At 31.1% G+C, this 24,788-nt stretch overlaps 2 long non-coding RNA genes across 2 annotated transcripts; both read right to left on the reverse strand.

The window, feature by feature from the left end:
• Positions 1-1,135: 1,135 nt before the first annotated feature.
• LOC145953921 (uncharacterized) lies at positions 1,136-17,199 on the reverse strand. Its single transcript, XR_014431142.1, has 3 exons — positions 16,733-17,199; positions 4,911-4,999; positions 1,136-1,750 (listed from the first exon to the last, which is right to left on the reverse strand). It is a non-coding gene; the product is annotated as an uncharacterized LOC145953921 (long non-coding RNA).
• A 4,371-nt stretch (positions 17,200-21,570) lies between these two features.
• Positions 21,571-22,807, reverse strand: LOC109789725 (uncharacterized). The gene is made up of 3 exons (XR_002238858.3): positions 22,438-22,807; positions 22,269-22,310; positions 21,571-21,832 (listed from the first exon to the last, which is right to left on the reverse strand). It is a non-coding gene; the product is annotated as an uncharacterized LOC109789725 (long non-coding RNA).
• Between the last annotated feature and the right edge of the window lie 1,981 nt (positions 22,808-24,788).

Raw genomic sequence — 24,788 nt, forward strand, 5'->3', positions numbered from 1 at the left:
AAATTAAGAAAACAGTTTGATCATGCCAATTTTCAAAATTCAATTATTTTAGGTTTCTATTAATTAAAAGAGTTTGATCACGCACTTCTAATTAACTAAGATAAGAAACACAATACTAAAATAATATAACAATTAACATAAATAATTCACAAATTCATCATTGGTGTTCAATAGGAACAATTACATCACAATCCTAGAATATAAGGACTAGCCACACATGTTGCCATAATCTATTAAACAAAGAAAATGAATTATCCGTGATAAGAATAATCAGGGTGGATTTTTAAGCATGATTGTGCATCTTAGAAATCATGATTATGCTTAATAACCTGGCCATGCTTCATCAGACTAGGAGCACAACAATGCTTATGGATGACCAAGCATGCTTTGTTGCTCAAGAGCATTCTAAAGGAAGCACGTACTTATTAACATGACCGTGCATTTGGGTGTGCTTCTTTCAAAGCACAATTAGACATACTAAACATGTTTATTACATTTATAGAAAATATGATTCCCAATAAATAAAATCCTTGAGAAACATAACGAAAAAGGATTTCATCTATTTCCTTCGTTCCATATTAAGTATCGCATTACAAGAAAAAACTCATTCCAAAATAAGTGTTATGGTAACTTTTCAATGTAGTATTAATTATTTCTTTTCCATTTATACTCCTAATAGTATTATGTAAAATCATTATTTTGTTTTATCTATTTATTATCTTTTCTTTTATCTGTGTAAAATAATCTAAGACAACACTTATTATAAGAGGAGAAAAGATCAAACATCCTTTAAGGATATGACAACTTTCTATTTCTTATATGTTAACGTGTGAAAGTTATAGGTGTCCCAACTCCAAATTTAGTAAGATTTGAAAAATGCACCTCTAAATTTAGTAAGATTTGAAAAATGCACGAGTCATTTGATCTCACTTACCACTAGGGATACAAAAACAAAACGTGTTCTCGATACCTACATATAAAACCCATTGTTGATTAAAAAAATAATTAAATAGGTACTCATTTGTTAATTGGATGAAAACATATAGTAAGGTACTTGTACATGTGGAAGAATATTTTTATTTTATATTTGACAAATTAGTCTAATTTATTTTTAATATAAATATATTTGATAATTATTATTTGTAATATAAATATGTTATTAAATTATTTTACATATAGATATGTTTTTTTTAATATTTTTATTTTATTTTATGTTATTTCTTATCTCACTAAATAGATGTTTGCAATAAAAGGAGTGGAGTAATTGAAGATTACTTTCTGTACCTGGCGTGCTCCATTGTCTTCCTTACTAAGCACACTAATAAAACCCTTCTGGAGCATAAGGCATCTAGCCCATTTCGAAAGAGAAAAGAAGGCATATGTTATTGATAAATTTGATCTTAATAGTCTATATTTTGTATTTTCTTTTACAAAATCACTCTCAATAGCAATTAATTTTCATTGTATTTGACTACACAATGAAAACTTGTTTATAGTGTCTATGTGGACCAAATATATAACAAAAATTACTTTTTATTGTATATTTCAAATTAATTATACAATAAAAATAATCAACATAAGACCGAAATATATGAATCTTATACTAATATAATATGTACAAATAGTGTGTCTCATAATGTGGCCCAAGTGAAGAGCAGCTTGGGCCCACCAAGCCCACTAGGCTCTGAACTAGCCAAATCTTCATGTATCCTCTTAGCCATGACTCTGGTGGTTGGACCCTTGGTCCACACTACTCCATCAAAAGAACTTTTTGAAATGTTAAATTTATTTTTCCAAAGAGAACTTTTCATAATTATATGAAATAACATACTTCAGAAAAGTACTTTCCGGAGTAATAAACTTAATATTCCAGAAAGTAATTTCTAGAATAGTAAAATTAATGTTCCGAAAAGTATTTTTTGAAAGTGTCTTGCTTTACATAATTGCGAAAAGTAATTTCTGAAACATTAGATTTATTTTTCCAAAAACTACTTTTCGGAAGTACATTAAAAACACAATTCTGAAAAATATTTTCAGGAACACTAATTTTACTATTTCAAAAAGTATATTCTAGAACACTAAAATTATTTGATGTGTTTTCTATGCATGTAAATGGGGGAAAGTTTTCAAAGAAAAAACACACATTTGACTTGGCACTTTCGACATGTCGAGGAAGCCACATGTTCCTATAATGCTGTTGAAAATTAGTTTTAGGTTTCAGGTGTGTGTGAAAACTAAAAGATGGAAGGGATATGATAATAGTGTGAAAACTGAAAGAGGGGGGAAGAGAATAATGTAAAATCAAAAGAATTAAAACTACCTACTGAAATAAGTGTAGGAGTGAAGGAAAGGTAAGAGGTGCATGTCAAAACTAAAAAGAGGAGAGAAAAAGTGTGTGAAAAAGAAGAAAAAAGTGTTAAATTAAATGTTACGGGTGTAAAATTAAAAAAAATAAAAACAAAAAATATTTTAGGAATTTAATTTCTTTTAAAAAAAATGAGGTGTACTTATAAAAAAAAAGGAGATGTATATATCATGAGCCCAATATCAATTCCTGAAAACAATGTTGTCTGGTTGGGCTTTAGGGAGATGATGTGACACCCTTCTACCCCAAAATAAAACTAAATTCAATAAAAATTTGAATTTAATCCATTGATAGTAGAAAAGTTCACATGCATCTCATAATAAAATAGTTTTAACAGAAATTAGAATACTAAAGCTCAACAAAATAAAACTACAACGACTAATGGGTTTATATGTAACACTCTATTTTCTAAAATAATAACATTATTATATATATTATTATATTTTAGTCAAAATTATTTTTATATTTATAGGTAGGAAGATATTTATATTATTTATTTATTTTAATGGAAAGACGGGAAATGGGTTGGATTAACCCGGCCTAATGAAATTTTAAGAAAAGGGCCAAGTAGGGTTAATCATATCTGCCTTATTTTGTATTCTAAAAGGTTAGAAGAGAAAATGAAGAGGAGAAGGGAGCTTTGAAAAGAAGTGTTTAAAACCATTTGAAACTACATCAGATTGTTCCCATTGACACAACAAGGTATGAGGAGGGAAATGAGTGATTCATATGTGGGATTAAAGAGAGAATGGGTAGTGGGAGAGAATGGGTAGTGATTCATATTGATTTATAAATGTGGTAGTTATATTGTTTGGTAAAATTGATGATCTAGATGATACTTGAATTCATTGAAATGTGCTTTGTAAGTTAGGGTTCTCATATATTGATAAGCATCCTTAATTATATGAATTAATGATTAATTAGAAGATTTTACTTATGGATGTACCTTAGTATTTATCTTTCTGTGTGATTAACTAAATCAATTTATGTTTGTTGGGTTAGAAAGTAGATACAAGAGGCTGTAATTTACACTCTATAATTGTGTAAAAATGTTAAGAATTGATTAAGTTATGTGATTTATAAGTTTAGTCTCCATTCTAGTGTGTGAAATATTAAGTTTTGTGTTGTCAGTCATGCAAGGTGATCGTAACGACATTTTTAAGCTTTGTGTTCTTCATGAAAGTTGTAACCTTGGATTTTATCTTTCCAATAGCATTAGAATCACTCGAAACGGATGTGTATAACTCAATTTATGGTCAAAATAGTGAGTAGAGATCAAGTTGTTAGGATTTACGGTGCCCGACGCGGATATTCTATTTCAATTTGCGTTTTTGACGTTTAGGGACCCCTTTTTGGCATGTTTGTGATACTTTATGATTTCTTAGTGATTATTTATAATACTTATAATATGATTGAATGAGTTTGATGCGGGATTGTGAAATATGGTATTTTATTGATGAATTTTGATGATGGTTGTGAATTGTATGATGTCCAGTAATTACTATTATATGAATAGATATAAATGGCGTGTATTTGGCTGAGTATATTTGAGTATGAATAGTTTGTACTTGGATGAGTGATGTATAAATGTGTTTGTATGTGAATTACTTAATAATTTTGGATTAGCATGAATGAAGATGAGGAATGAGTTTGGTGGCATTAGCATAAGCATTGGGGCATATGCATATGCATTACCCTCGATTATGTGGTGATTAACAAGGAATGCATGAGATATATATACTGACCCTAGCCTGTATGGTGGTTAACAGGGAATGCCTTATCTTGGCCTGTGTGCTGATTAACAGGGAATGCATGATATATTTTATACATTGGCCTATGTGGTGATTAATAGTGTAGCCATGCATGGCGGTGCCTAAGGAGATTGATAAAGTTTTCCCATTATACGGCGCTTTGAGTCAATGCTTCTTAGGAGGTTGCATTACATAAGCATTGGTATGAAATTGAGCATAGTGCATAGCTGTATTGCAATGTGGTAATGAGGATAACAGTGGATAGATTTGAAAATTGATAATAAAGTTGTGATTAGATATTATTATTGATTATATGTGGGTTGACTTTGTATTAGGTGGAAATTCTTTCTTGTATCTCACTTATGAACGCTTGTTTTTCTCACTTATGAATGCTTATTTTTCTCATTCGTATGTTTTGTGGTTATCTTAGGTAATGATGATCCTAATGTGGGTGGCACTGAAGGTGTCAAGAGTTGAAGTTATAGGTTGTTATGATAGTGTGACATTTGGGCAATGAAATTAGATTAGGAGTTTATATATTATTTGAATATACCTTTTCTTTTTTATTTATAAACTATTCTAAAGTCTATACTTTATAACTTCATTTCAAATTGGTTGAATGTTAGAGGTAGTTTTCATGTGAGCCTATTTTACCTGTAGTTTTAATTAAACTTTTCTCAAATATTTATATTTTTTGTTAGGGGTAGAATGGATGTCACAGTTTACATCAAAATAGAAATTAAATAATTAAACTAAATGTATGATCTTAAACATGATTACTAATAAATCCTTACCTCGATGTCACAATCCTATCAGAGTAACACAACCTTAATTCCTCATGATTCGACATTATGAGTGCCTTTGCCCCCCTCATCACCATCACCTAAGGACAAGCATCCCAAACAACACGAAAAGAAGTATAGGGGTGAGAGACCACACCCATATGATATAAGTACACCGAAAACACCCACACCATGTACAACATATACATATGAAATCGTAGTTAAATATAGCATAGCATTGTACACCATCGATCATCACATGGCATCCAAAAACAATCATCATCATAAACATTCTCATTTACACCATTCAATGTTATACAATGTGACTCTTGCATGATAAGCATACTTGAAGTGTACCTCTTCTACACGCTAGTAACACGTAGGCACAACCTAAAGCATGCCCGAAGCATACCTCTTCTATGCCAGTAATGCATAGGCACAACCATGAAATGCACACAATCTAAGAAACCTTGGTCGAGAACGTCGCACAATGGGCAAGCCTTACAAGTTCCCTTAGACTACTTCACCATGCTCACATGTAGCAATTTCTATTTTAATCTAGCAAGCACCATTGTTATAGATGACTAATGCCAATGGTACCCCATACAACACGCGACTATTATACACAACACATGCTAGTGGGTTCATGCCACAATTCCATGAACATCACATAACTATCATCATACCCAATGAACCTCATGCCATATGATACATAAATTATTCTCACAAGTCATTCACATATTTCACAATCCCACATCAAACTCATTCACATATCATTCTCATTCAATCATATGATAAGTATTATAAGACATCACTAAGAAATAATAAAGTATCACAAAACATGCCAAAAAGGGGTCACAAAACGTCAAAAACGCAATCTAAAACAAAACACCTGCGTTGAGCACCATAAATCCTGATAGTTTGACCTCTACTCACTTTTTAAACCATAACATGAGTTATACAGATCCTTTTTGAGTGGTTGTAATGCCATTAGAAAGATGACATCCAAGGCTACAACTTTTGTGAAGAACACGAAGCTTAAAAATGTCATTAAGGTCATCTTGCTTAGTTAACAACACAAAACTTAATATTTCGCGCACTAGAATAGAAACTAAACTTATAACTCGCATAACTCAATCAATTCTTAACATTTTTACATGATTCTAGAGTATAAATTATAGCCCCAATGTATACTTTCTAGTTCAATAAATGGAGATTGATTTGGTTAATCACACAGAAAGATATTATAAAAATACTAAGGTACATTCATAAGTAAAATCTCTCAATTACTCATTAATTCATATAATTAAGGGTGTTTATCAATCTACAAGAACCCTAACTTACCGAGCACATCCCAATGAATTCAATTATACCAATCATATCGATTTAGCCACATAATCCATTAAAACATTCTAAAATGCTACAAACATATTTAATTCGTTCAATTTCATAGTGTTCATCAAAACTCATAAAACCCCTCATTCCTATATAGCACTCAAAGAACCCCAATTCAACATTTTTCATCAACTAAATCATCAAACACATCAAATAATTACTACAAAACATGAATTCAAAACAATCTAACCGAACTAAATTAAAATTAGAAAACCCTAGGGGACTTAGGGATTGTTCTCTACATACCCACTATATGAACAACTCTCACCCCTACACCTTATTAATTATGATAATCTGGGATGAATTGATGTAGCTAGAGGACTATCTTAGCACTTCTCCTCAGAGCTTTCAATTAACTCCTTTTCTCCATATGTTCTTCACAAATGAAAGGCAGTTAGGTTACGTTCTACCTAACCCCTCCATTTAAAATTCTCAACGGGTCAGATCAAACCCAACCCCCTTTCCCTTCCCAATTAATTAATTAAAACACTCTCCCCAGAATTACCATCTTGGATAACTGTTTGATCGTGCGTGACTAGCACTAGGAGAGTATTATTATTTTGGATGACTATATATATATGTATGTATATATATATATATATATATATATATATATATATATATATATATATATATACACACACACACACAAAGTATTATATTGTGTGCATAGAAATGTAATTTATTATTACTTTTATATACATGTATGTATTTGGTCATCTAGTTTAATATATTTTCTTAGTTAACTAGTAGTTAGTGCATAGGGACCATGACGGGTCATTATAGAACAAATCCTATAAAAAATTATTTTTTAAATTAATTTTAAAAATAATTTTGATTTTTTAATAAAATAAAATACATATTTAATAAAAAAAATCATATATATATAAATAAATCATTTATGTAATTTTCAATTTTTATATGTTGAATTTTTATAATTTAAAATATATTAATTTGATACTTTTAACTTGAGATGTAAACATGTTATTATTAATGAGCATCATTATATTTTATTAAAAATTAAATTTAAATAGTTTTTTAGTTTAGACTTTTATATATACATTGATGGCTAAAAATCTATGAATAGTTTTATTTTTATTTAATATTATAAAATTATGATATTAAATATATTTAATATTATTTTCGTATTAATAATAATTATCATTATTTATCAATATTGTTTTGATCACGGTTCAACTATCGAATCTTAAACTGATGTGTAGATCAATTCAATGATTGGTTTGATTTTAAAAATATTTATGAAGAGTATGTTATTAATATTCCTGAAATTAAAATAGGTGAAATAATTATAAGCGATATTGGACAAATCATTAAGATGAATAAAAATAATTAAATTGATTATTTTTAATTAATTTTGTCAAATTTTAATTGTATTCCAAAGATACCCTTTGTTTTAAGTTGTTGTTATATTTAATATTGCTTATAAATTATAATAAGTGAATGCATATGAAATAGAGTAAGTAATTAATTAAGGGGTGAGAAATCTACTCTTAAATAAATTTAAAAATTAATGATTGTGGTTAATATTTATGACCAAAGAAAAACTTATTTTGTTGCTTGTAATTATAATTTTAGGTAATAATATATTGTTGTAATACGATTTAAATCACTCATTTTGTAATTTAATTTTTTTTACTATTTTATAAATTCAAAAGCCTTTTCTATTTTCTCAATTAGTCAAATGATAAAAATGTGATAAAAAAATGTGATATTCCATCTTTACAGAAAGGCATGCCAAAGTCAAGGATTGTCATCATGTCTACTTATAACAATTTGACAAGTCATTACACTTGACATAACACAACAACGGAACCATACAGCAGAAAACATAAATCAATTAACCTAAGATTCTCATGCAAATAATCACGGATATTCACACATCACACACACACACACACATATATATATACACGGATATTGAAAAGCTTAAAAAAACATTTCTTGCCCCTTATGTGAAAACATAAAATCCTAAATTGTTAGTCAAACAATTCTAAAGGTAAAGGTTGCATTAGCACAACTCCACCAAAGGCCACTCTCAACATGGCTCTCAAAACCTCCAAGCTTGCCCTTTTACTAATCCTAATATCCTTTCATACCAAATATGATCATCGTAATCCAACACAAGAAAAATAAGGGTAATTTTGTATAACAAAAATAACATATAATAAAAAGCTAAAAGGCTAACTCTAAAATTAGAGGTTGTAGTAGCACAGCTCCACCAAAGGTCATAAACAACATGGCTCTCAAAATCTCCAAGACCGCCCTCCTACTAATCCTGACCTACTCACATATCATGTATGATCATTGCATTCCAATACAAGAAAAATAAAGGTAAACTTGGCTAACAAAAATAACATATAATAAAAAGTTGAAAAACAAACTATATCAACTTCAAACAACATCATAACACCCATAAACTTCATTGGAACATCATGATATCAATATAAAACAACTTGACAACTTAAATTTCAACACATCTATACCACTTTGCAACATAAAAGTACAACTCAACAACATAGATATGTAACTTAGCAACATAAATATACAACTCAACAACGTAGATATGTAACTTAGCAACATAATATACAACTCAACAACATAATACATTGTCACGCATTTTCAACTTAGGAGATCCCCAACAACATAAGTAAGTAGTTTCAGTGACTTGACCCAACATAACCTAAAATGTAGTAGACATTTCTTCTTTAGGTCATATTAACAACTCAAGTGGGCTTAGTGGCCATACACAGCTTAATCAATTTCTTAAGTGTCACCACTTAAACTAGGAAGGTCTAGTACAACCATCAGGTATAATACAACTTGGTGTGGGCCTATAATAACATTGGTATACATTAACCACGTGCCAATTTGGAATTAGTTTGTCGCTTGTCCTTTTTGTTTCCCAAACCTTTCCAGCATTTGATTAAGGATTTTGGTCCCCAACTTCGTTCCTTACTTTATTTGACCATTTCTAACAAGTAGGGTTTGACCTTGCCCCCATATTGTATTCAACTTAGAAACTTATAGGAGACAACATTTTAAAAACAATTATCCTTTCAAGAGCCAACTCTTTCATTAAAGGGTTTTCGTTATTAGGCTTTTAAAGCACCATAACTCAAATCCTTACAATGGGATCTTTCATTCATAACAACCTACTCTCTTTTAGTTTCTAAGTTCAACTTACAACTTAGAAAAACATGCAACAAGCATCAACAACTTAGTCAACTACTTCCAAATTACCTAAGCATTTTACAATGCACCACACCTCAACATAACAACTCAAGTCAACTCATAACTTTTCAACACTTCCATGCAAACAACATATTGTAAGCCAACACCATTCATATTATATCATCTCAAATGCAACATCAATAATCATTCATTTAGGCCTTTCGTCGAGTGAGCTTCATGTCATTGGGTGCCCAAGCCCTCACTAGGGTTCCACACTAAGTGAGCTACACTTGCTCAATGAGAGAAACTTTCTATTACTTCTCTCTAGGAGAACTCTAGCTCATTGGGGGAGTGATACTCTTTGTGGGTCCCCTTGTTAACCGATGATAGGTTGTTGAGAGAGCAAAACTCTCTATGGGTCCCCTTGTTGGGAAAGCTCCAGCTTCTTAGGCGATCTCTCAACTTAAACCACCCATAGAAACTCAAGCTCACCCAAAAATGATAGTGTCATTTGTTAGGTCAAAAGACGATCTTAGATTCCTCATGTTATAAGTTTTATTAATAACAAACACATAATTTTTTCAAGAGAAAAGTTTTTAGATCATTTAATAAGACGAATAAGTATAAGACAAATGTACTAAGAGGTTCAATTATCTTGACATAAAAAGTCTAACAGATGAAACACTTCTGTAAGACATTTATTTTAAATTCATATCATTTAAGATGTTTGATAACTAAATCAACCTGTGTGTATTTGATTCCTTAGCAAATTGAAGTAAAATAGTTTCCTCAGTATCTATAATAACAAAAGAGAAGAATGACATTTTTTTGTAAAAAAAAATAAAAAAAAGACAAGTAGATACTTTGAATCATGGAAATCCTAAAAAAAATCTATTTTGAACTAACACACGCATGGCTCCACTTGTTTGATACCTAAAAGGTGATAAGTAGTTTCCTTGATCAAATAAGAGGTGATAATTTGGGGAAACCCATTTAATGCTAACAATTAATACACCAAAAAACACTTCTTTCCACAAGGAACAAAAATTGAAGACAAATAAAGCAAGCCTGTGAGAGAGGCTTAAGGATTTTCAATATCATCCTCATTGAAAACACCTATATAAGTAAGCTTGAAGATTCAGAGAGAAAGAGATCTTAGATGAAAGAAACACATATTGTAAAATGACATTGATTCTTTCTAGGTATAAGCTTTGTACTTAATAATGTTGTATCACGTCTTTAAAGTAAAATGAACAAAACAATTATCTTATCCAATTTTAACTTTATGTTATTGCATTGAGCTTGGAGAGGCTTTTTTGTAAAATAATATTTGTTTGTTTGAGTCTGGAGAAACTTGTTTGTAAAAGAATACTTGGTTGTTTGAAGCTTGGAAAGACTTTGTTTTAAAGAATACTTGGATAATTGCTTGAAGAGACAAGTCAAATAATACTTAGGTTGACCTAGAAGTGGCTTATTAAAGAATATTTAGGTTGATCCAGAAGTAACTTGTTAAAATACTTTTATCTTTGTAAAAGATAACTAAACTTGATTGAGTTTGATTAAGAACTGGACGTAGTTACAGTGGTTAAGATGGACCAATATAAAAATATTGTGTTCTTCTAACTTACTCTTTTTTCTACACTCCTACAGTTGCACTACTACTTCACTGTTTCAAAAAAGTGAGCTTTTGGTTTACATTATTCAACCCCGCTTCTAGTGTCTTTCTTTTCTCTACATCACTCGACATAGATTCAAGTTTTCTCATGAATACGCATTCTAGTTGAGCGACCAACTCTTTGTTGAGAAAAAATGGTTTTCTAGGTGTTTAGCCTTTAATTTCAAAAGGTCACTCGGTGAGCTACACCTATCTTCGAGCGAGAATGTGATGAACCACCTTGGTGCACACATTTTCCCAGATTTTTCTAGCCACCACAACCTGTAAGATCAACATGAAACTCTATAATACAACTTTAACCGACTTAACGAATTCAAAAACAAAATTAAAGACAACATTCATTCACGAATAATCATAAATTATTCAACTTTGGAGTTTTGGTTCTTCAAACCCAAAACCCCCAATCTCCAACTCAACTTCAATCATCAAAATCTTTAATTCAGTTGCCACTGATGGGATAAATGATAAAGATAACAACATATACAACTCCACTAGATCAAACAACGAGTTTCCTTTACCTCGCTTGTATGCTAAAAATGAGAAAGGAATGAAATACAGAACTCTCTAAGGTCAACATACTCTAGCAAATCAAGCTTCTCCAGCTCGAATCTCAACTTCTACAACTCAATCTCGACTTCAAGGATGGATAAGGAACTTAAAGGAGAAAATTGACATTTTGATTACAGAGATCCTCTCTCTAGACATTCTCTCTAAGTTTTTCAAAAATTACCTAATGAAAATCTTCTCTTTGAAAAACCCTTATATATCTTCCCCCTTCCTTGATCAACTTTGACCTTATCTTTGACAACTCTAATTAATTTAACCCTTAAGGATTCCTTAACACTTAGAGCTCTTACAAAACAACTATCAGCATAACATAATAACTCAAAACATCACCAAATATATCGTAAATCACCACAACATGCATAAAAAGCAAAATTACACTGCTTCTACGAAAAAGCCAGCAATGCGAATTTTATGCTTCCTCTATTATAATTGAAATAATTGAGAAAAAAGTAGTTAAGAAATAAATTTCTCCTATTGTTTGAAATATTCATGAAATAGATAAGAAAAAATAATTAAGCAATTCACTTAGTTATTCTAATAGCGGAAGATTTGGGTAGGTTGTATAAAATTTAAGGCTTAATTTAGTTTTTATTCCTTTTAAATTTGTGGTACATGTTCTTTTGGTTCTCTAAATTTAAAAATTGTGTTTCAAGTCTCTAAACTATCAAAAGTTATTATTTTGGTTTCTCAAATTTAAAATTGATCATTTTAGTCCTTATAATTTAAAATAAGGTTAAAATTGTTTTTTGATCCTTATGGTTTCACTAACATTACCTTTTAGTCTCTATAAATTAAAATATATCTTTTTAGTTCCTATACTTATCTTTTTTCAATCTTTTTTAGTCCCTACAGTTTAAGATAGATAATTTAAGTTCCTATACTTGTAGTTTTGTAATCATTTTAGTTTTTCTTGTTAATATTTTTGTAATGTTTCTTTTATGTTGATGTGACAAAGGTATTAATTCAACTTTGTGTGTTTGATGTAGAATTTATTTCATTAGAATTACCCTAAATTAGGCCCTCGATGCTCCGTGTCTCTTTTTTACCCTTACTTACGATGTTCATTGTTGAGAGACTCTTTGGTTTTACCTTTACCACAAAAAAGAGATGACATTGCAAAAAAAAAATATAATGATAAAAACTAAAAAGGATTAAGAAAAGTAAGTATAAGGACTAAAAAGTATATCTTAAACCATAAGACTAAAAAGGATTAATAAATATCAATATAGGGACTAAAAAAACCTATTTTAAACTATAGCAATTGAAAGGTAAAGTAAGTTAAACTATAAAGACTAAAAAAGTATTTTAAACTTAAATTAATATTATTTTAGTCCCTTAAGGCCACCAATAACATAACAGAGTAAAGAGACTAAAATAAGGATTTTTGAAATTTTGAAAACTAAAATTACAAGTTTTGAATTTAAGGGACCAAAATAATATATAGAGGGAATAAAATAATATTATTTTGAACACCATGGTAAGAAAATGGGGATTTCTCACCTTTTTGCTAAGGTCAAGAGTGAAATCAGAGCATAGCCACTGTAGAAGAAACATTGGATTGCCTCCTCTTCCATCAACATCTGCGAACCAAACCCTACCCAGCCAAAACCCCGATCACCATCATCCACCTCTTCATTTAAACCACCATCACCACCACCCAAGCCTAAATACCGACCACCTCACCATCATTCCCAAAACCTTCCAAATCTTTGACACCCCTTCAAATGATGAGACACCTCTACTCAAATGTAATACTCCACCATTGCCTGTTACTAACCTAACTTGTAAATCACAACCATCCAGACCATCTTCTACCACTACCACTACCACTCCCAAAACTCCAACTGCCCTACCTTAACCTCCTCAACCTACACATAAATCACCAACTCCACCTACCTACTCTACACCTCAACCTGACCCCCAATTAAAAAGGAAGAAGTATCTGGTATGAGGATTCAAGCCTTAGATAGAGGAAGATAGGCAATTGAAGAGGGCCAAGCTTATCTCTACTACTGAAGTTCAAAAACAAGCAATCATCAATGAAGCCTTTACCTCCCTATAGTAGGAACAAATGGAAACTGCTCTGAAGTTATCCCTATGCAAGCCATCCTCTCTAGAGGTTGGAGTACAAGTTTCATCTTCCCTCGCTTAGGAGGAGCCAAGTGCGTCTGTCACGACTGTAGACAAGGTGTAGGACTTGAAGGCACCCATAAAGGTTCTTTAGGAACCAGTTGCTCAAATAATGTTTGTAGACTTAGGAGAAGTCATTGTCTATAAACTTGTTCTTCCAAGGGGTTCTGTTAGACTTTCTTATTTAAACTGTTGAAGAGGAGCCCCCAAAGGCAGTTGTTGTTGCAGAATCGTCTAGAGTACAGACAAATTATCCCGACGGTCCAACCATTGAAGATTGGGTGTCAAATGAGGAGGAAGTTCCCTCTATAGCCAATGAAGTTGAAGTTAAAGCCTACAGTTAGATTTTACCATTGAGGGCAATAATTCATCTGACACCATTCCCCACTCTTGCGAAACCTATGCGTGACAATGATCTGGTGGTGTCAACTAAAGTGCTCTCGGCTACCCTCCTCATTTTTTATAGCTCCATGGTCCAACCCTCTTCCTCTGCACCTAAGGACTTCAGTTTGTCCATTCCACCCTCAAAGGTTGTTGACTCTGAATTAGACGATGTAGATTCTGGAATGAAGCATCTGCATGAGGAGGGCACCACAAACTTCGATGGAAGTTGGAGCCCCTCTCCCGATGACTTGGCTTTCACCACTCATATAATATATTTCAATACATTTGAGAGCTAAAATTTGGGAGATGCTCCCATACTGCACACTATTAAATGTCTACCATCTAAGGAGCGTGTCTATGTGGAGGTTGACTTATCTAACCCACCTTGGGTAGATGGTCAAACTCCCAACTTCTTGAAGAGGCAACATCTAGAGATTCAAACATTGAAAATGGATCGTGCTATTGTGGAACTCTCTTGTGGATCATCTCTGCATTTGCCTACCATGCTTGGCAAGCCTATAGGTCATTGATGATTCAACCATGGACCCAGGTTTTTATCGAAGCTATTCGTGCATATGTTTCATAAGTCATAGACTTCAAGGAATACAAAAACAAGAAAAATAGCTTAGACCAATAATGGTCATATCTAACTTATAACTAATGGATGTTTACACATTGTTATCATCATCTTCAACTTTATTTGAAGATGATTCGTCCTCGATAATCAATTACCCATTTACCTCATCCTTATCAATATCAAATTGGGAAGTTTAAAGACTGGGGGGAAAATTTAAATTGTTGAATAACTTTATTGAAACCATTTTCATGTTCCAAGACAACTTGGTGATAATCATCAATAAGTTCTTTACAAAATTAAACTGCTTCAATACATTGTAACTCATATGAAAAAACATTGGTCATTTTGACCTTGTCAAGTTCACTGTCAAAGCTATGATATTCTTCATGTTGGCCAAAATGACACCATGTCATCCATTCATCCTTTTTTAAACATGTTGTAATTTACCCTCAATAACCCCAACTTTCTTTGCAACCTCTTTCTTCATGGTTTCTTGAAAGGTAAAGAAATTTTGGTCAAACTCCACCCTTAAAGCATAGAATTTGTTGATCATATTGTTAATCTTGATAGAAAATGTTTCATCGGTTTTGGTGGTTGTGACCAACAACACAATTTTCTCTATTAATTTATGGCGAGTGAAAGTAACTCAATCATCAAATATTTCTATCAACCATTTTCAACTTCTATTTTTTTTTTCTTATCCATCATTTTTGTTGAACATGTTCTTCCAATTATTGTTGAATGTTGTAAAAACACTTGAACAGAGTCAAGGCGAACTACGGGACCAACCTTTTAAATTATTACTTTATCACATAAATCCAATTCTTTCTCTTTGAAAATGTTATTAGTAGTAAGTTGAGGGTTCCACGATGATTTGGCATTAGAGGACATGGAAATATGACCCAATCTCCCCAAAGGATGAGAAGTATCATACCTTCGAAAGACTTGTTTCATGGAAATTGCTAAAGTAGAATGCCCACCAACAACAATGATTCCTATGGTGACAAGGACAAAAACATTCAATCCAAACTTAACAAAATCAACTAGGAGATTTTCCTCACCCACATGACCATTTCTAACATCCTCTTCAATAATAGAGTCCTTATTGGACAAGTTGTTGAGTCCAATAGCAAAGTTACTTGGCTCCATAACCCCTTCAACATTGGTAGGTGAACTTTGATGTTTAACAACTTGTGAATCAAGGAACTCATGATTTGTTATAGCTATTATAGACTAAAGATCATTAGTCTCTTGAGTCACATTAACTTTGTAATAGTAGCAATATCTTCTACAAAAAGTCGCCCTTCAAGTCACTCATTGGGAACATCATTAATAACATTGTTGAATCACTATAAAAAAATTACTAGATTTTCTCCTTGGATTTGTAATACAGGAAACAACCTAGGTCGTTCTTCTCGAAGACACAAGTCAATATGATCCAAATTTATCACGTATTGTTGGAATGGGAACTTTTGAATAGCAAAATAGTAATCAAGAATTAAAATTGCAAATAGAAAAAATTAAATGGAAATTTCAATTGAAAAATGTATTGATTCAAAATTTCAACCCTTATGGTAAAATTTTCACGATTCAAAAAATAATTGAAATTCAATCAACTTTAAATCAATACGAAGGTAACTAGAATATTGATCTAAATCTATATCTATTGAATTTCATAAAAATGTGAAATGCAACCGCGAACTTACAAATTTCATGAAATTCAAGAATAGTGAACAGTTAGGCGATTTAGGTTATTTTAGATCTAGATTTAGATCCAAAAATAAAATTCAATCTCAGTTCTAGATCTAATTAAAATAGAATTCATAATCATGAAAAAAAAATTAAATCTAGAATGGAGAAAAAAAAATGAAGAGAATTTGTATGGTAAAAATAAACCAGGAACTCGAATTTTACCACAATTCATGTAATCTTGAATCGATTTAATGCACTAGTCACACATCTCCATCGAGTTTCTACAATTCCTTCATTAAAAAAATATAGAGAAAAAATCGAGAGAGAGAGAGAGAGAGAGAGAGAGAGAGAGAATTTAGAGAAACTTGTAGAGAAAAAAACTCTAAATTTTGGAAAATGAGAGAAATGTACATAACAAATCTCACAAAACCTATTAATAGACTAATATAGTGTGCCTAATCAAAATATTTACAAGACTCAACCCACTAATCAACTAATTAACAAGCTTATTAATACAATAAGTTCAAAAAGTAAACCTAAAATTAAGTGCATATGTGTAATATTGAGGCTCATATTTGAACCCTTAAACATCTGAATTGGGTGAAACTTCTAATAGAGAAGTTGTAGATTTTTGTCTTAGATTTCCAAGGGCACCAAGAACATCTCATTCTGAGTTTGGGAGCTCCAAATATGGCCTGTGCAAGACAACACAACAAAGTGGAAAAAAATCACGAAAATTAACTAGAATTTAGAATTGAAACCAAAATAGTCCACTAAAAGAAATATCAACCAATTCATCAATTTAAGACACTTAAAATGTCAAATAATTCTAATGTAATGTACTAAAATATGTATTACCTATGCACTATCAATCATCTTAGACTCTTACACCTCCACTCTCAGGTTGATCGCGAACGTCGATAGTAACTCTTCTCTTTTTCTAGCATGGAAGATTAGGAACATGATGAGATGAATTCTCATTATCAACTTCAAGTCCTTTCCTTTAAACCAATTTAGCATTTCTATCAGGTAAAGAATTAGGGGTCTAACTTGAACTTATTCTTCAAAATTTTCTAATTGAAATAATGAAGACCTCATCAAATGTTCATGACACTCACTCTCTAAATCTTTAGAAAGGTTACTTTAACCAAGAAGATGTAAAATCTCTTAACAATCCAATGGACAAGGTAATTTTTACAAAATATTTATGTTGACCTCCTCAACAGGAGAAAGGACAATATCATGAATACTTGTAAACCTTATTGAGTTTGATTGCTAATATAGGGGAAATTTAAGCTTCCCATCAACGTGAAAGATGTTGTCAACTTCAAGATGATTATCAAGGGGACTAACCTTAATAAATTCACTCTTGAAATTCTTATATGAGGGACAAATAAAGTAAAAAAGCCTTGAGAATGGATTTCATTTAATAAGGCCCAACCTATAGCTTTGCTTTACTTTAGATGGTAAAAGTGCATAAACTTATGTAAAGTAAGTTGGATATTCATAAGAGAATAAATTAAAGTATTTAAAAAACCCTAACTATATATTAGGATAAAGCTATGTGGGAGTAACATTAATATTAGTCAAGAATTCACATTCAAAAAGAGTGAAAGGTGTAACAGCCCAATTTTCACAGATTGTTTGAGGGCTCAAAGGCCCAATAAGGGTGATTTAGTAGCCCAGAAAGGGTCGTTCCCATATTGGAACGGGTCATTCCAAACTACTAAAATGAGAGTGATTTTGTAGCCCAGAATTGTCTACCAAAATACAAAAATTGTCTAAAAATTTTAGATGGGAACGAGGTGTTCCCAAATTGGAACGGGGCGTTTCAAATTACCAAAAATGCCTATAACCCTAATTGAGAACGAGTCGTTCCAGATATGGCTGTTGTGGGTTAAGTGCAACCCTAGAACGGACCGTTCTAGTTTAAGAACAGGCCATTCTGGATGAGAATTTTACACATGCCGTCAGAGTCCAGAACGAGTCATTCTAGATTTGAAACGGGTCATTCAGGCGACGCCTGAGGCCTATAAATAGAACCCTCTAACACTCCCAAAAGGCACACCTTTTAGTTCTGACTTCTTTTAGTTCTGACTTCTTTCTTCTACATTCTCTTATTTTTCTTCTACACTCTCTGAAGATCGAGGGGCACTCAAAGGAGGAGACCAAGGAGATCTTTGTTTTAGTTTCAGCTACTTTTTATCCAGGTACAGGGGAAAAGGGAATTATTTGTATGTAAAGTTACATGAGGGAATTGGGTAGAGGAAGAGTCCCTTAAGATTATAAGTAATTTTATAATTATTTTTGTTTGAGGAATTGTTGATCCCATTAGATTTTACATGTATTGAGGATTAGAAATATATATTTAATTTGTAAGAATGATGATTTGGGAGAAAGAACGAAATTATAAAAAAGTGTCTGTAAGCTAGGTTTTGGAAAAATTGAATTATTTCTGTTTGAAGAATTGATGATCCTATTAGATTCGGTATGTGTTGAAGATTAGAAATATATATTTAAGTTGTAAGAATAATGATCTGGGAAAGAGAACGAAATTGTAGAAAAGTGCCTGTAAGTTAGGTTTTGGAAAAATTTGGAGTTTTATTATTTGATTTAATGTTGTATTAAATTGGTGAATTAATTGGTTTTTATGTTAATTTATAAATATTATTGTTATATTATTGTTATAGATGTGTATTCATGGTGAATTGCTAGATGGGTATGTGAATCATTGTATTGTGTGGACTTATCTGTATGTAATATGGAATTTGAGTTATGAACTGAGATGTGTGGAATGTGAATAAAATGTGATTGCGGATCCTCATACTGATGACCAAGGGTGAGCAGGGCCCTTGGCTGGTAAAAGGGTAGCGTGACCTTGGCACAGTGTTATGTCAAGGGTGAGCATGGCCCTAGGCTACTAAAAGGGTAGCGTGACCTTGACATAGTTTTATGTCAGGGGTGAGCACGACCCTAGGCTGAAGGGTAGCCTGAACTTGACATACTAAGATTTGTGATGATTTTGATTGTGATGTGATTGTGGTTCCTCACACATATGACCAGGGATGAGACGACCCTGTGTAAGTGATGTTACAGGAATGGCGTGCCCCTGGCATAGTGTGGGATGAGTGAGGCAATTAATACGTATCACTTATGTCTAGAGTGGCACGACCTTGAGGTGGCGTGACCATTGACATAGTGTTAATTGCAAGATTTGTGTGATTGTGAAATTGTGATGTGAATATGATGCATGATTGATAGAATTAGAATGTATGGATATGCTTGTAAAGACTTCATTAATTGATGAGATTATGCTGTGTTTTTCCTTGTGTGCTTTACATATAGATGTTTTCTTTTCTCACCATGCAATTGTGGATGTTTTAGGTGAGGAAGATCCGGCTATGAGTGACATCTAGAATGCCAACGGTTGAATTGTGGGTATGCTCTGATATTGTGACATCGGGGCAGAGGATTTCTAGGACATGGATTTTTATATGGATTTGGAGTTTTAATTATTACTTTAAAAATAATTTGTAAACTCTTACGTTTTATTTTTCAATGTTCATTTTCAATCATTTTGGATATTGAAGAACATTTGTGAAGGTTTTTATGTGAACCCTTTTACCCGTGTTGAAAAATTTATTTCCTTAATTTAATTACATTATTATGCTATATGTGTTGGGGTAGTAAGGGTGTCACATTTAGTGGTATCAGAGCAGGTTGATCTAATTGGCCGTGATTTATGAGTCTACTATGCTTGTTTGGTAGATGAGTGATAGAATGAATTGATTGTGGAATTTATTGATATGCTAGTATGATGATTGATTATGTTTGTTGTTATTTAATTGTGTTTACTCTAACAATTTTTTGCATTATGATGAGGATAATGATGATGTTTCCCTTGTGTTGTTAGTGTTGTGCTTACTTGTGTATTGTTTTCTCAAAATTTGGTTGAAAGACATGATATAGCTTAGTTGATGTTATTCATGATTGCTTATTTGTTTTGATACTTCTTGCTTACGTAAGAAGTAGTGGTTGAGTGGTATTGCTCGTGTTGCGAGCATATGTGCCAGTAGTAGTGGACGAAGCCTTGTGCTAACCAACTATAACTATTAGAACCTTGGATATGGGTGAGACATGGATTTGTCGAGTGTATTAAGACTTTATGATTGGTAGAGTTTCTGAAATCTATAGTTGTAGCGATTGAATCCAAGGAGGTTGTATGTTGAGAATTGTAGTTTTGGTATTCTTAAGGAGAGATTGAAGTGTTGATGATTTCTGGAGTTAGTGCTTGTATGTTAACTTTTTATGATTTAGGTAGCATGTGAGTTTTATTTTCTAAGTCTTTTGTGATGAATGTGAGTTGTGTTGATTTAGAATTGTAGTGGAAAGCTTGAATATGAGTTCGAGGTGGCAAGGAGTGAGTTTGAAAGGATTGAGGTATTTTTTTGTGTAAAATTTATAATTTTTATATAATTTTAGCTTTCTATTCTAGGAAATAAATATCTTTATAAAAAAAATACCTTTTTATTTTTCCTTTTTTTGAAAATATTTTTCATATTTCAAAGTAAATAAAAATCTACGCATTTTCGCATCTTCTATTTGGATCTAGTATCTACCATATTCTTATTTTCTTTCTTTTTCATCAATTTAACCTCATTTGGGTTCAGGGCTCGTCTATTTGCAATTTTAGTTAGTATACTAAAATCTTTCAAGAAAAATAAATAAATTTAAGATACAAAAACTTTGAAAAAAAAAACATGATTTTTTTCACAACTTGAAAAACAAGTTTCACAAAACAGAAAGGAAAATATCATTGCAAGTATATTAATTTATTTTAAAAATCTACCTAAACATAACTTTAATCTCAAAATCATTCTATTTTGAGAATTACGACTAACAAATATTTATATAATTTTTTGAATAATTCTATTGCTAAGGTAACGTAATTTGAACTCTCTTTTTGCATGCCTGTGTCTCTATCAATGAATGGAAAGGGAGAAAATAGTGTAAACAAACATGAAAAAAAATCGACGTAATATAATAATAAAACAACACCCTTAACTAATTAGGTTGCGGTCCCACAGGCCACAACCATTTTATTATGAATATCATATCAAAAGTCTTTTTCACATAACTGAAGTACCACTGTAAGAACGTAGAATCAAACACACCATAATATGAAAGTCTTGAACAAAAAAAAAAAAAAAAAAGGCACACCAAAGATAGTATGATACAGCGTCATCGGTCTTTTATTCGTCACCCGTGAAGAACTTGTAATAGGAAGATGAGCCCAATGAAGCACCACTGAGCTTAAATTTCCTGATGAATATAATTAAATTAAGATGGTATTAGAATTATTTTAAATTTTCTTAAAAAAATCACCATTTTTAATCATTAAAAAAGGTTGACAATTAGAAGAGAGGGACAACAATTATCCCACAGGTGCGCTTCATATCTCCCTGTCCACCTATATCTTCAATTAGAAAAAGAAAATAAAAACTAATTTCATCATCATTCTCACAATTTTTTTTTAAAAAAATCAATAGAATAAATTTAAAAAAAAAAATAAAACAAAAAAAAAAAACTGATCACAAACTAAACTGAGGTGAAGCATTGTTGCAACAAGAAAAATCGATGTCACAATTTTACCATAGAAGGGGATGCAACAGTACGTAGCTAAAAACATAATTGTTGCAACTGTTTTGATAACAGCATATAGAAATCTCATAAGAAGGAAAAGGGAAAAGAAAATCACCTTGTGATGTCCTTCAGTACAGAAAGAGCCGCGGCCATGTTCCTGTGAATCAAACAAAATCCCCAAGTCAAGAACTGGATCTTAGTTTATCCGACAATTAACAGCAAAAAAAAGATGAAAAAGAATGGAAATAATAAAGAGAGAAGAGGGAAATTAAAGGTGCAGAGACCCTGTTGAGGTGCAAAGAGAGAGAGAGAGAGAAATAGGATGAATGATGGGTTTGTGGGTGAGAAGGTGACAAGGAGGAGATGCCAAGTTCATTTTTTCTTCTTCGGAGGGTCTGATGAGTAAGAAAGATCAGATTGAATGGTGAGCGTGGAGTTCTTCTTCACTGCCTTAGGCTTCACACCACTTTGTTTGGGTTTCTCTGTTGGTTTTCTGGGTTTTTTTCCTTTGCCTTTGGAGCTCGAATAGCCTAAAAGGTTTTGGAGCTCCATAGGCCAAGTCATTTGGGGAAGTGGTGGGCGTCCAACAAAACACCAAAGCAAGTAGTAATGGGTTTGGTTTTCGCAACGGTTGTGAGTTTATCTTTAAATAAGGAAATGAATCAATAGGGGCATTCGCACAAATACCACAACACTCATTTATTACATTATTAATTAAAAGAGAATCTTTCTTTCTTAAGATAAGGAAAAAAAGATAGAAAGAAAATTATTCAACGGAACACATAAAACCCTGCAAACAATGCAACCACATGGCTCCAGCACCAAGCGCTTCAAAGATGAAATTTCAGCACCACTTCACTATTCAAACTATCCTCTTTTTTTTTTTTTTTTTTTTTTAAAAACATTATAGAACTACAATATATATATGTTTATAAACTTTAACCGCGAAAGATGACCTGCATAGTCCTACAGTTATATTACAACCGCAGATGTACATTACGTGTGGAAACAGTGTTTGGATATTAAGCGAAATCAACGGTTTATGATGTAGGTTGCCTCAAGCTCAATTAAATAATCGCGAACACCTTTGTTCGAATATAAGACAAAGTTTGACCCTGCACAGTGTACCCAAATTAATTGTGCTTATTTTATAAAGATTTACTTTTATTCCAAATTTAAACTTCATTTACTTTGATATAAAATCTTTAGACTATCAATTTGTAAAAAACAATTATTATCACGAATGGCTCCAGACTTGTACTTCCTTAATAAGGAGTAGGATTTAAAAGAAATTTTAAATATTTTTAAAGCGAGAAAAAAGCTATTTTATGTTGAAGAAATAGTAATAACTTTACAGTTTACATAGTTAATTATTTTACTTTTGCTTTTTTTTTTTCTTTAAGCATATTTTAATATTTATAATTAAAAAGAATACACTTTTGAAATAGTACGAAAACTTGACAATCGATGTTTGATGAAGGTTCCATGCATGCAAACAGACGTGGACACGATATTCGACGCAAAGTTATTATCTACTGTAACGCACACCCATGATGTACTCTTAGTGCTTCTTTTTAATATAAAACAAAACCGTATATGTAGGTGTTGAAATTTACGTGTCTGCAATCAATGGGAACTTGAGGATCATACAAAATACTCTCTTTGTATTGAATGGATGAGATTAAAAGGTCACAAACTTGCATATTTGATGGGCAAGTTGTAGATTCAAGTGTTTTTTTTCTTGGCTTAATTGTGTTTTTATCCCTCAAGTATTGTAATTGTGCAATTTTGATCCTCAAGGATTTAATTGAATAATTTTAGTCCTTAAAAGATTATAATTGTGTAATTTTAGTCCTTTTCCATTAAAAATTTAATAATTTTAAAATTGTAATATATATATATATAATGTTTTAAAACTATATAATTTTTTGCTTATTTTAATTAACGTATATAATAATTTTTGTTAATATACTAAATGATATATATTTATTATTACTAAATAAATAAAATTTATATATTATTAGTATTTTAATATTACTTATAAATTAATATTAATAATATTTTTACTATATATATAGATAAACTAATAATTTGATAAATATAACTTAATATATATTAATATAATTTTACAAAAATTTAAATATATAAGATCAGATATATATTTCTAATTAATATACTTATATATTTGTAAAAATATATTAATATATAACAAGTTATATTTATCAAATTATTAGTTTATCTATAAATATACTAATAATATTATTGATATTAATTTATCAATAATATTATAAAAATAATAATATATAAATTTTATTTATTTAATAAAAATAAATACAAATCATTTGATACAATATCGAAAATTATAATATAAGTTAATTTGAATAGATAAATAATTATTTAATTTTAAAACATTATATATATATATATATATATATATATATATATATTAAAATTATTAAATTTTTAATGAGAAAGACTAAAATCGCATTATTATGATATTTGAGAGACTAAAATTATTCAATTAAAAATTAAAGAACCAAAATCGCACAATTGCAATACTTGAAGGATTAAAAAAATGCAATTAAGCCTTTTTTCTTTGTTTAAATTTTTAAATTATGATAGGATCCCCTCTTTT

This window comes from Cajanus cajan, chromosome 1, assembly GCF_000230855.2.
Source record: "Cajanus cajan strain Asha chromosome 1, NIPB_CcT2T_4, whole genome shotgun sequence".
Classification (NCBI taxonomy): domain Eukaryota; kingdom Viridiplantae; phylum Streptophyta; class Magnoliopsida; order Fabales; family Fabaceae; genus Cajanus; species Cajanus cajan.